Here is an 11,078-nt window from a genome sequence, read left to right as displayed (position 1 = left end):
TTTTCATTTCAGTGTTATTGTTAGAGTAAGGACTATACATCTCTTGAGGAAGTGTAAATTCAGTCATTGTGTATTACATGGAAAAATATATGAGAAAACAGAATTCAGTAAATAAAAAAAGTGATTTGAATGGATACTCTTGCTCTAGGTCTGAGGTAAACATGCAAAAAATGGGCCCAAGAGTATTATCTGGTACCAAAATATGCTTGGGGATTGATAGGTCTTGACATGAGCTCATGGTGGATCAGAATATGTAAAGTACTGAATTTTTGACAAATGTGCTAAACTGGGACATAAAAAAGCTGTTTTCTTGTGTCTGGGAACTTGACAGACAACAGCCTTATTCCCACTCACTATATGTACTGTGCTTACCCTATAAAATATTTTTACTAGGTGGCCATTACACCAAACTTTTACAGGATGAAATTAGTTTATCAAAGTTAGGAAATGTAGACCATCATGCTTTATAAGTATTAGGAAGTGCATGTGTGTATAGATGTAGAAAAACAACTGTTTACTTCCTTGGATTTTGGAGGAAAAATGTTTTTTTTCTCTGTAGGAAAAATACCACCTTAGGTAACTCAGTGCATAATATGCAGCTGGTTGAATGATGGAAGTAATCACTAATATTTTATGTGGGGTTATGTATTGGTACCTCACTTTCAGAACCTTTCCACTCATTACTAGAGCTTTATTTTGAATAAATGAAAACTCCAAAGGGTTTAAGACTTTTCCCACCATTTTTATGCTCAGCAGTCAGTGGTTCCTTTTTGTAAGACTAGTCCAAGATACTTAGATACAGTAACATATAATCTTTTAATCTCAAATATTTCTGTTTTGCATAGGTGGCTAAAATGGACAAATCCCTGTCCTTATGTATTTTACCAAAATGAATAAGAATGATCTTAGCATTAATTTAAATGTTTTATTGTATGTTTTTATTGCATATTGTGCATGTTCTTTTACTAATTAGCTAGTGTATTTTTTCTTCTCATCTCTGAATTGTCACAATGTATTTTACCTTTGGTATTAGCAGTTCTTCCCACTGACTGTGCACATATGTTATGTACCATAATTTACAGTGCTGTATTGAAATGATGGTAATTTCGTAGGGTCTGTCTTTGAAAGTCCTTTTTTGGTTGTAGAGTATACAAGATTTACTTCATGTTGTAATGTCAGTAAGATTATAGGAGTTTTGTTTTGCTGTTCTACTGCACCTTTATATTACATATGGGGTGGATCTTACAAATCCATCTTTACTAAGTGTAATCTTGACTAAATGGAAATTGTTGATAGTGTACTATACCAAGTCTTTTATGAGGACATGACCTTGTTTTAAGATTGAATTGATTGGATTCTTGACAGATATATTGAAAGAATTATCATGTTTGGTTAAGGACTAAACTCTCAGGACTACTGCAGAAGCAGCTGTATCCTACTATTTTACAAAAGCTTTCAGCATGGCATACAAAATTCTGCAGCAGTGCTCTTTGCCCTTTTATTTTCAGTAATTTTCTTCACTCTGTAACTAAAGTGACCTTTTTCCTGTTTTTTCTTTCCACGTCAGGTTAATGAATTTCATCCTTAATTGGCGAAACACTTAAAGACATCTGCATGTGGATTTTATCCTAAAAAAATTTTCATCTTTTTAGAGAATATAGTTTTTTTCTTGATTGATGGAAATACATGGTAACTCTTGTGGAGTATAACATTTCTGCATCTTTATAAGGTCAGTTTGTAGTACTTTTATCCCCACATTAGCATCTATTTTACATTTTTCAGAATCTATATCTAAAAGTGTAAGCAAATATTACTCAAATGAGGTGAACTGTCAATATCGGTTAATGTGACCTTCTAGAAATAAATTTATTTTCTTAGATTGCATGACATGTGGTGACACTTTTCTGGAATAAGTACAGTATATTTAGAAACAAATTCTATATTATGTGCTTGTGAATTTTTTATTGTTATAAATCAAACAGTGGTAATTCATAGGGTACTGGTCTTTGTTATTGTTACTTTAATAATATTTTCTAGTAACTTGTAAATTTTTAATGTGAAATTCAGTATATGCAAGAGAAATTGGTTTGGTAGGATACTAATTAGAACTACAGTACCTCCCAAAGATGATAAAATTGAGACATTCATCCTTCACACAGTAAAGTAATCTTCATAAGATTCTGGTCACTTTTTTTTTTTTTACTATCCAGCAGTTGTGCGGTACTTCATATTTATTAAGTTGGTCTGTACTGTAAGCTATATTATATTTGTAATCTGTCGTTAAAGGAAAGGAAAGAATTCTGTAGAGCCTCTGGTAAGTGTTGATAGTGAAACTGTCAGTTATGTCCGAGTGTTTGAATAGTCCTTAAGTCATTCTGGTGAGATGCAAGTTACGAAATGATCATGGTTAAGAGTTATATTATTGGTGTGAAAGTGAAAATGGTGGTCATAATGAAAGGAGAATTCATCATGACCAATTTTTTTTTTTTGTATTTTCACACTGTTAACTCTTAATTATGATAATGTTATCACTTGCATGCAAATGATAAATTATCATCAGAATTGCTCTTACAGGATACTTTTAGAGCAAGAGCCCATGCTGGCATAGAGCCACTGTAATGGATAATTTGTTTGTAAGATGATGAGTCATAATTAATATCAACAATGGACTAGTAAAATATGTAGATTCTTCTTGTGTGGCTATGCTTCAACGTGAATGGCTCAGAATGATTAATTTTCAAAATTTCAAAAATTATTTAGAAAAAATACAATCGTTAGAATATAAAAGTAGTGGTGAGTAAAAAGCTTACAAATGTATGCGAATTGGGTTTCAGACATAAATGTGGATTGACTGTATGATTAACACTGGCAGTACTGCTATTATGACTATGGCATGTAACATTTCTCCTGTTCTCTTAGGAGGTTAGCCATTGTATTCCTTCCCATCATAGAAGGCCTTCATCTTCTTTATTATGGTCTCTGTTTCATAATGATATTTTATAACACTAATGTATTTTTTATGTATCATCTCAATCAGTATCTTTCCACCCAATGTTGTGAGTCCATTGGTAATGATAATTTATATCTGTTAGGTGATGGTGATTGATAATGACTTAATTGCAAAAATATTAAGTAATTTCAGTTCTTTTTGAACTTGATGATGGGTGATAATTTGCTTGTATATTCTGATAGGTGATGTTGTTACAAAGATTTAGGTAACTGATGATTACCTGATAATATGCAAAGCATCCATGTGTCAATGTTTGGAAGGTGTAGGAAAGAATTTATCCCTGTATTCTTTATTATCATCTTAGATTCTTCGACTTAGTGTTCTCAGTTTAAACTATAATTATGTGCTTGTGTGTTCCATTACACACTCACAAAGCCAGTTTTCAATGCATATTATGAGGATATTACAAATAATTTTCTTGTATTTTCCTTTTCACCACCTGATAGGTTTCAGTGTGGAGGCAGTGTTGTATATGGTAAAAATAGAAACTGTTTTGCAGTCTCCCTTTTAAGTTTAGTAAACTGCTAAAATAACTGATTTTATGCAATGGTATGTATTAAAAGATTCATTCCAAGTAGCATTAAGACAGATCACAAGGTGGGAGTGATAATATAGCAGTCCTTTGATCTCTACATAGACTGTTTTACCCTACGAATTCAGCTCCATTTCACTCTTATTGATGTGGAAAGTCTCAGAAATAGTAGTTTACAAGTATGTAATTTAGGAAAAAAATTAAATTTTTCATACAAATCTGTTACCTATAAGTCAACTCATTTTATAGTGAGTAAAGTCCCAGATGCATTGTTTCTTTTTAAAATAAAGAAAAACAATGGCAGTTAGCCAGCAGTAGTTAGCATGAGCAGGGGGGATACTGAGGTCATAGGCAGCCTCAAGAGGGCAGTGCACCTTGAGGTGAAGCGATACATCAAAGAAGCACAAGCTGCAAAGGATAGATCTATTGCCTTTCAATTCTTTGCTTGAATAACTTCCCTTTAGAGAATGTGCAGCTTACTCACTGCTGTGCAGTCATAAAACTGAAATGACTGCCTCTGTGCCACTGAAGAAGCCAAGCTAAGTCCATGTAGTTTTAACTTGAGAAGGTGTGAGCCTATAAACTCTTATGGATAAGACTTACAAATCCACGAAGTCAGCTAGGTGTGTCGTAGTGGTATTGAATGAATAAGTGCTCCTTGACTGCACTATTCATAAATGCACAATCCATAAAATGTGAGGTATAACTCAGTGGTCTTATTAAACAAATTTATGAATAAGATAATAAATACAGTACATATAATACAACATTAGCCATATAGCGTATGAATTTGCTGACCTGATGAGCAGTGGTAATTTTGTAGACTTTTAGGAGATCAGGATTTCCATGATATAAAAATTTAAAGTGGGTATTGGGGAGAGAGAGTGTGCATGATATGGTTCTTAAGGCTAGAATGGTCTGTTTTGCATCTCTGGCCACTGGAACAGTTTGTATCATGGTCCTAATCAAGTAGGACTCATAGTGGCTAGGATTCTTGCCACTAGAATGGCTGTTGTTGGCAGCACACAAAGGCAGTGCTTGTGGTCATCGAAACAGCTCTGGTCACAGCTCAGGCCATGGAGTTTAGTGTAACTCTGGTAACAGCCCTAACTTGATGCATATTGATACTAGTTCTTCTCTTGAACAAACAAGAAAGGCTCGCTTCAAAAGTTCTTAGCGAATTGCTACCGACCAGAGGAAACTAGTTAATTGGCAGTTATTACCTCTGCCCAGGACCAAAGAATATTGTTATTTACTTTATTGCATAAGTGAAATCACATGATTTAAGTATGTAAACAAACTAAAATTAAAGGACTGAGTAAAGAATTCTTGATAATTGAAAAGTAATCACCAAGGCTTGGGAATGATAATAGTTCACTGAGCTACTGGTACATGAATGCTGACCCTTGGGGTTGCCCAATACCTTAGGATATACCTGCACGCGCACACACACAATACTACTGACTAACTGCCTTTTTGTTCGCTAAGAGGGGCTGAAATGTATGGAACAATGTTAACCATTAAAGAGGGTAAATTATCAGTACATACAAAAGCAGTCTTTAATGTAGTGATTATGGAAAACTTCACATACAGTATATAAATCATATTTAAAGGTAGCAAGCACATCTATAGTACTGTACATGATTTATATTTCTATTATAGTAGAGTTGCTATGATTTGAAAAGGAATTTGTATTTTATGATTGTTAAAACATTTCCTTTGTAGGGAATCCAGATTCTGAAGAGAATCTTTTGAGAACCGTAAATAAGGCTGTGCCGTAATGTTAGGAATGACGTTATTACAGCTTCTTGCTAAGTTGAAAAGTGGCTCAAAGCACTGACTTTTTCAAGTGAATATTGCCTCAGGCAAGGTTGATAAAGGTATACTGTATTTACATTAAATGTTAATGCCTATGAAGATTGAGATCACATTAAGTCTGTAACTTACCAGTAAATACTTTGCAGTGTATATAGTTTTATGCAAAGAGGGATTAGGTTTATTGGATGCATGTTGCCATTATGAATAGTTCATGCTATACTTAGGGGTTGCATAAGTCTGCAAATACTGAGCAAAGACAAAAAGATTACATTATAGGAAAAAATCTTGGATTGAAAAGAAGTTATAGCATAATTCATAGCACAAACATGTTTGAAAATATGATCAAAGACAATCCTTGTATGGATAAAAAATGTGATACTAAACCTCTGTACACTTACAGGGGTTGACTAAAAACTGTAGTTTACATGTGTGCAATAATTTTCTTAGTGCTAAAAATATCTCATTCTTTCAAGTGTTACTGAATCCATAGATATATCATCTCCCTAGTAGATTACACCTGTTAACATCTGACTGGTCATCAGCTATTTTGTTATCAGCTACTTTGTTGTTAGCTCAAGATTGTTCGCTAAATACTGTACAGTAGTTAAGAGCTTCTGAGATTCTTGGTTTTTATTTCATTTGAGACTTTTCTGTGTGTGCTTATCTCATGATCCTGTTTGATATAAGAATGAAATACTGTATTCCATTCTGTTCATGCCTGGTATTTCTGGGTGATATATTTAAAAATAGAGTAAATATTCTAATCAATTTATCTGTAATGCATAAATGTTTCCTCTTTATGCATATAACTTTTATTTTCCACTTCTTGAATTTTTTTCATGTGCGTATCAGATTGCTATTTTTATAAATTAGTTTGAATGTTTTCCTCTTGACAAAGCTTGTAATTCCTTGGATTTCATTTGTACAAGAAGTTGTGGGGACTTTCTAACCATAATGTCACTATTGGGTTTCATATCAAATGCAATTAATGCTGTGCAAATTGAGCAAAGCATTAGTGTACCAGGTATGCTGACCATTTGTGCATAGCCACGTCTGGCATACCAATACTATTGAGCATTTTTACAGTTGATATGTTTGTATGAAATACTAGCTTATTGTATAAGAATTTTGTTTGTTCATAACAGTCCTGTCAGTCAAGTAAATGTCCAGGTTGCAGACCCTTGATGAGATCATTTATATGATTGATAGCTTTCTATTAAAAACTAGATTTATACTATCAGTACTTTGTTTGAAAACTATAGTAATTTTCTTCTTGTTCAGGTAACCATATCTTTGCAAGAATAGATATTTTAAGGCAGATTTCTACTCAGTCATAATGAGCGGTGAATATCAGAAGCATACGAGGCATATTGTGTATCATTTCTTTTATTTTGCATCTGAAGATTTGATGCCTTTTATTTTTTACTTCATTTATATTATGCAGATACAGTGGACTGCTTTTCATCTTTATTTTGAGTTTGTTTTTTTTTTTAACCCATTTTATTATTGAGAATAGTTACATTATCAGGTGCAGTAATTAAGTTGTGAGTGGATATTGACCAGAGAAATGTTGTCCAATTGGTGAATGAAAGTTTTGAAAGAAAGGTTATGTTGTTTAAATTGCATTACTTTAGGACTAGTCCCCTAAAGTTGAATTTTGTCTGGGATTGAGCTAGAGCATTTCTTCGGTTCACTTATTATGCTTTTGGGTGTCGGAGGGTTTTTTTCTTCGTATATTTTCTTTCGTAAATGATTTTCTTTCTGTCCATCTTTCATAATTCGCATGTAATTAACTTTCTCATACCCCAGTACAGTATATATAACTATGTATCACGTTGGTAGCATATAAGACCCACATATTTTTACTCCAAAATAAGGCTCAAGAATGAGCTCCTGGGTGCCATAGACTCCTTATCAATCCTTGTTACCTAACCCAACCGCAATAAATACATTGCAGGAGGAGACTAAGATTATTTTCTTTTTTATTATTATTATTATTATATGTAAGGATACAGAAAAGACCTTAAAGTTTTATGATTCTTTTTACACAGTTATTAAAGAGATAACAAATGTATGGGGTAACAAAGTTTAAAATGAAATAAAGCATCATGAAGTGCAGGGAGTAAAATGATATACAATATTGAAGGCTAAAAAAAACTTTTTACATGATCACACTGGAAATATATTTACAGAAGAGGTGTTAATATTTAATGAGGGCTGTGTTTTTTTCAGTTTCAGTTGATTCAAACATTCACGTGGTTCCAACATCTTGAGACTCTCACAGCACATTAAAATTGTCCAAGTACATAATGTACTTAGAGGACTATGTCAGATTGCAGGGACATTACCTGTTTGAGGTGAAATGCTGAATTGCTTTTAAGCTCTTGATCACAATTTTTTTTTAAGCTGTATCCCAAGTAGAGGGTTCCACAGTTGCCACAGGTGTCATAGCACATACATTCTTGTGTGTATCCTTAAAAATGAATGCTCTAGTGTAGGGGAGTACTATGGCATTTTGTGTTGAACAGGAACTTTGCTGGCAAGGTCCTTGCAGTCTAGCATTAGGGAACATACAGAGTCCTGTATACCTGTACTGTACACTACGTACTTGGATAGTTTTAAAATATTGTAAATTTCAAGATGTTGGAACCATATTAATGTTTTGAGTTAAAGAAAATTAACCAAATACTGTACTTCATTAAATGCTGAAGCTATTTCAGTAAATATTTTTGAGGCATAAATACATAGGAAAATTCTTTTTAAACTTGTTAATATCATATAATATTTTATGTTGTTTTAAACTGTTACTAATTAGCCCTTACATGTATTATTTCTGTACAGTATTAACTGCATGATAAGAATCATGTTTTCTTATTTCAGATTTTAAGTGATAATGAATTTTAGTGTCAGACTGCATTAATGACTAAAAGAAGTTAGTTTTTTTCTATATCCTGATTGAATTTTAGTGTCAGACTGCATTAATGACTAAAAGAAGTTAGTTTTTTTCTATATCCTGATAATTATTGCAAAATTCAAGAGTCCCACATATCTCCTTATTTTTGTTCTTATTATTTGCATTGTACTCAGAGACTTAATGAAGATGTTAAACAATGGCTAAATAGATAAAACTTGGACGTTTCGTCATCCCTCCTACCTTATCTCATTTTACATTTGGCATTTACAGCATACATTTGTTAGTAACAAATGTCATGTGAGAGGAGATTATATTGCTCATCCCAAAACACAGCATATTTATCATTTGAAGGTTTAATATTTGGTTGATTTTGTGCTGTACTTTATTGTCGCAAAAGTTTATTTTTATTATTTTATGTACGTATATTTTTGTACACAATAAGCAAAGATTTATTACATTAAGTTTCTGTAGAACTTTAAAATGAACTATTGTTTAATAAGTTTAAGCCAAGATTTAGCCTTGGACTCATAAGGTTATGACAGCATCCTTTGTATAATTCATACATTTCAGATCATCTTTAAGGCATACTCCATTGAGTTACATTTTTTGTATTTATGAATCATTACTTTTTCTGATATCTGGTAGCATTTCTGAAGATATGCAATATACTTAGTAGTACTGTACATGCTGTGCGGATTATACGTTATTTATTGTTAACTAAGTACTACAGTACACTTAGCTAAGACAAATCCCTTAGACCAGGCCTGTGATAACTAAATATATAAGCTTAGTGGTCTGGTTAAACCACTTAATGGTAATATTTATCAAGTTAAAATTCATTCCTATGAAAAAGGAACAAAATGTTTGCCAGGATGTGTAGTCAATGTACATCTTTGGAAATTAAGTTTCTACTTTGGTATTTATAGTCTTCCAATAAAAAATCAGTCTTCTTACAGATTAACATACCATTCACATTAGATAAGAACTTGACAGTACTTTAATACAAATGCATACATACAAAATATGTGGAACCAAACATCTATGTGGAGTTTTGTTCAGATGAATAGGTTAGGCCAGCATCTAAAGTCTTAGCAACCACATCTTGAATTAAAAATTTAAATGCAAGGTTTGTGACTACCACAGTTATGTCCGATACTGTATAAGGCATGTGGATGCAAAAAAGGACTCCACGTAGCTGAAAAAGAATTCCTTGTATGGGGGGCAAATTGTATGTTCAGATGGATGTACAGTAATAACTATGGGGTATGCCTAGACTAGCCTAGGAATGATTTAAAAATTTTTATCTTAATCACTGCAAAAAGTGGAGGGGTTAGCTTTCATGCCCACGCTCAATCACTGCAAAAAGTGGAGGGGTTAGCTTTCATGCCCACGCTCAATCACTGCAAAAAGTGGAGGGGTTAGCTTTCATGTCCATGCTCATTTATTTTTATTGCTTGATATTACTTGATAAAAAGGGTTTCCCATCTAACATATCCAATGGGTCTCATATGCTACTAAATACAGTACAGTAATAATACATAAGCAAGACACAGCTATTTGCATATTTTACTAAAAGATCTGTTATTTCATATCAGCTGCTTCTAAATGTAATAGCCCCAAACAGTACTGATGAATCACAAAGGCATACAGTATTCTCTGCCATTTTATTGTTTATGAAGTCTCAATGCAGTTGTAGAAACGGGAACTCATGCAATTGTAGAAACAGGAAAGCTGTTCAAAATTTCATGTCTAAAACCTAATGAATTCAGAACACTAGAAAAAAAATTTCTTTCTGCTGGGAGCATAATACCTCATTGTTTATCCTATATTTTTATGCTGTCATTATGAAATTTATTCTTCGATCTCTGTGCCATATACTGTATCTGTTTTTATATTTGCATTTTTCATGACCATTCAGGTATTCATAATTCTCATGAAAGTACTTACAATATATGTGAACAGTTTTATATCGGTCTTGCAAAGCTTATTTCAGTTGTATTCTATTTGAATTTCTAGGTCATCCTGATAAACTGTTTTTTTCTTATTTATATTTTTGATTCCATAGACATACAGTATTGTTAGTTTGGTCTTTTATATATACAGGAATTATTTGCAGATGAATGCAAGTTCATATTATATTTATGGAACATCTACTAAAATACCTGTGTTACTGTAATAAGCTGTTTACAGTACTGTGATTGGTTGTCCAGTGGTGTTAAACATTTCTCTAGATTGTGGTGTTACTGAAGGGAGAGTGATTTACATAATCTCATTTTTTGTACATTTGATTTTGTGAGTGTTTCGTTTTTAAAGCCGATTTTAATATACAGTACTGTCCATAATAATAATTCCCTCCTGACAGACATACAGTACTACTGTACTCTTTGAATCTTTTATGGCTGTCGTAACTGTATCCTTCTCAGATTATTATTGTTATTAGAAAATTAATTACTTTATAATGATAATAGTAATAATCATGATAATGAATAATTTAAAAAAGCATTAGTGTAGATGATTACAAAATTTAGAAAAGTAAAAACAATTTTCATGGAGCTGGTAAAGGCATGTATCATATATTATGTTCTCTTTTACTGATAACCCTCACTTAGCTTTTACCTGCAGATGAAAATCTGTAGCAGTTGAAATTCTTGTGATGATTTTTAAGTGATGTTTCATAGATGGTAAGGAAAATTTCCTGACAAAGAACAAGTTTAATGAGATATTAGTGAACAGGGAACATTTGATGCTAATTTTTCATTCAGTTTAATGAATGCTGTTGCTGGATGAAATGCTATGTACAGTTT

Source organism: Macrobrachium rosenbergii, chromosome 36 (assembly GCF_040412425.1).
Source record: "Macrobrachium rosenbergii isolate ZJJX-2024 chromosome 36, ASM4041242v1, whole genome shotgun sequence".
NCBI classification, from domain to species: Eukaryota; Metazoa; Arthropoda; class Malacostraca; order Decapoda; family Palaemonidae; genus Macrobrachium; species Macrobrachium rosenbergii.
This window is presented reverse-complemented; position numbering follows the sequence as displayed.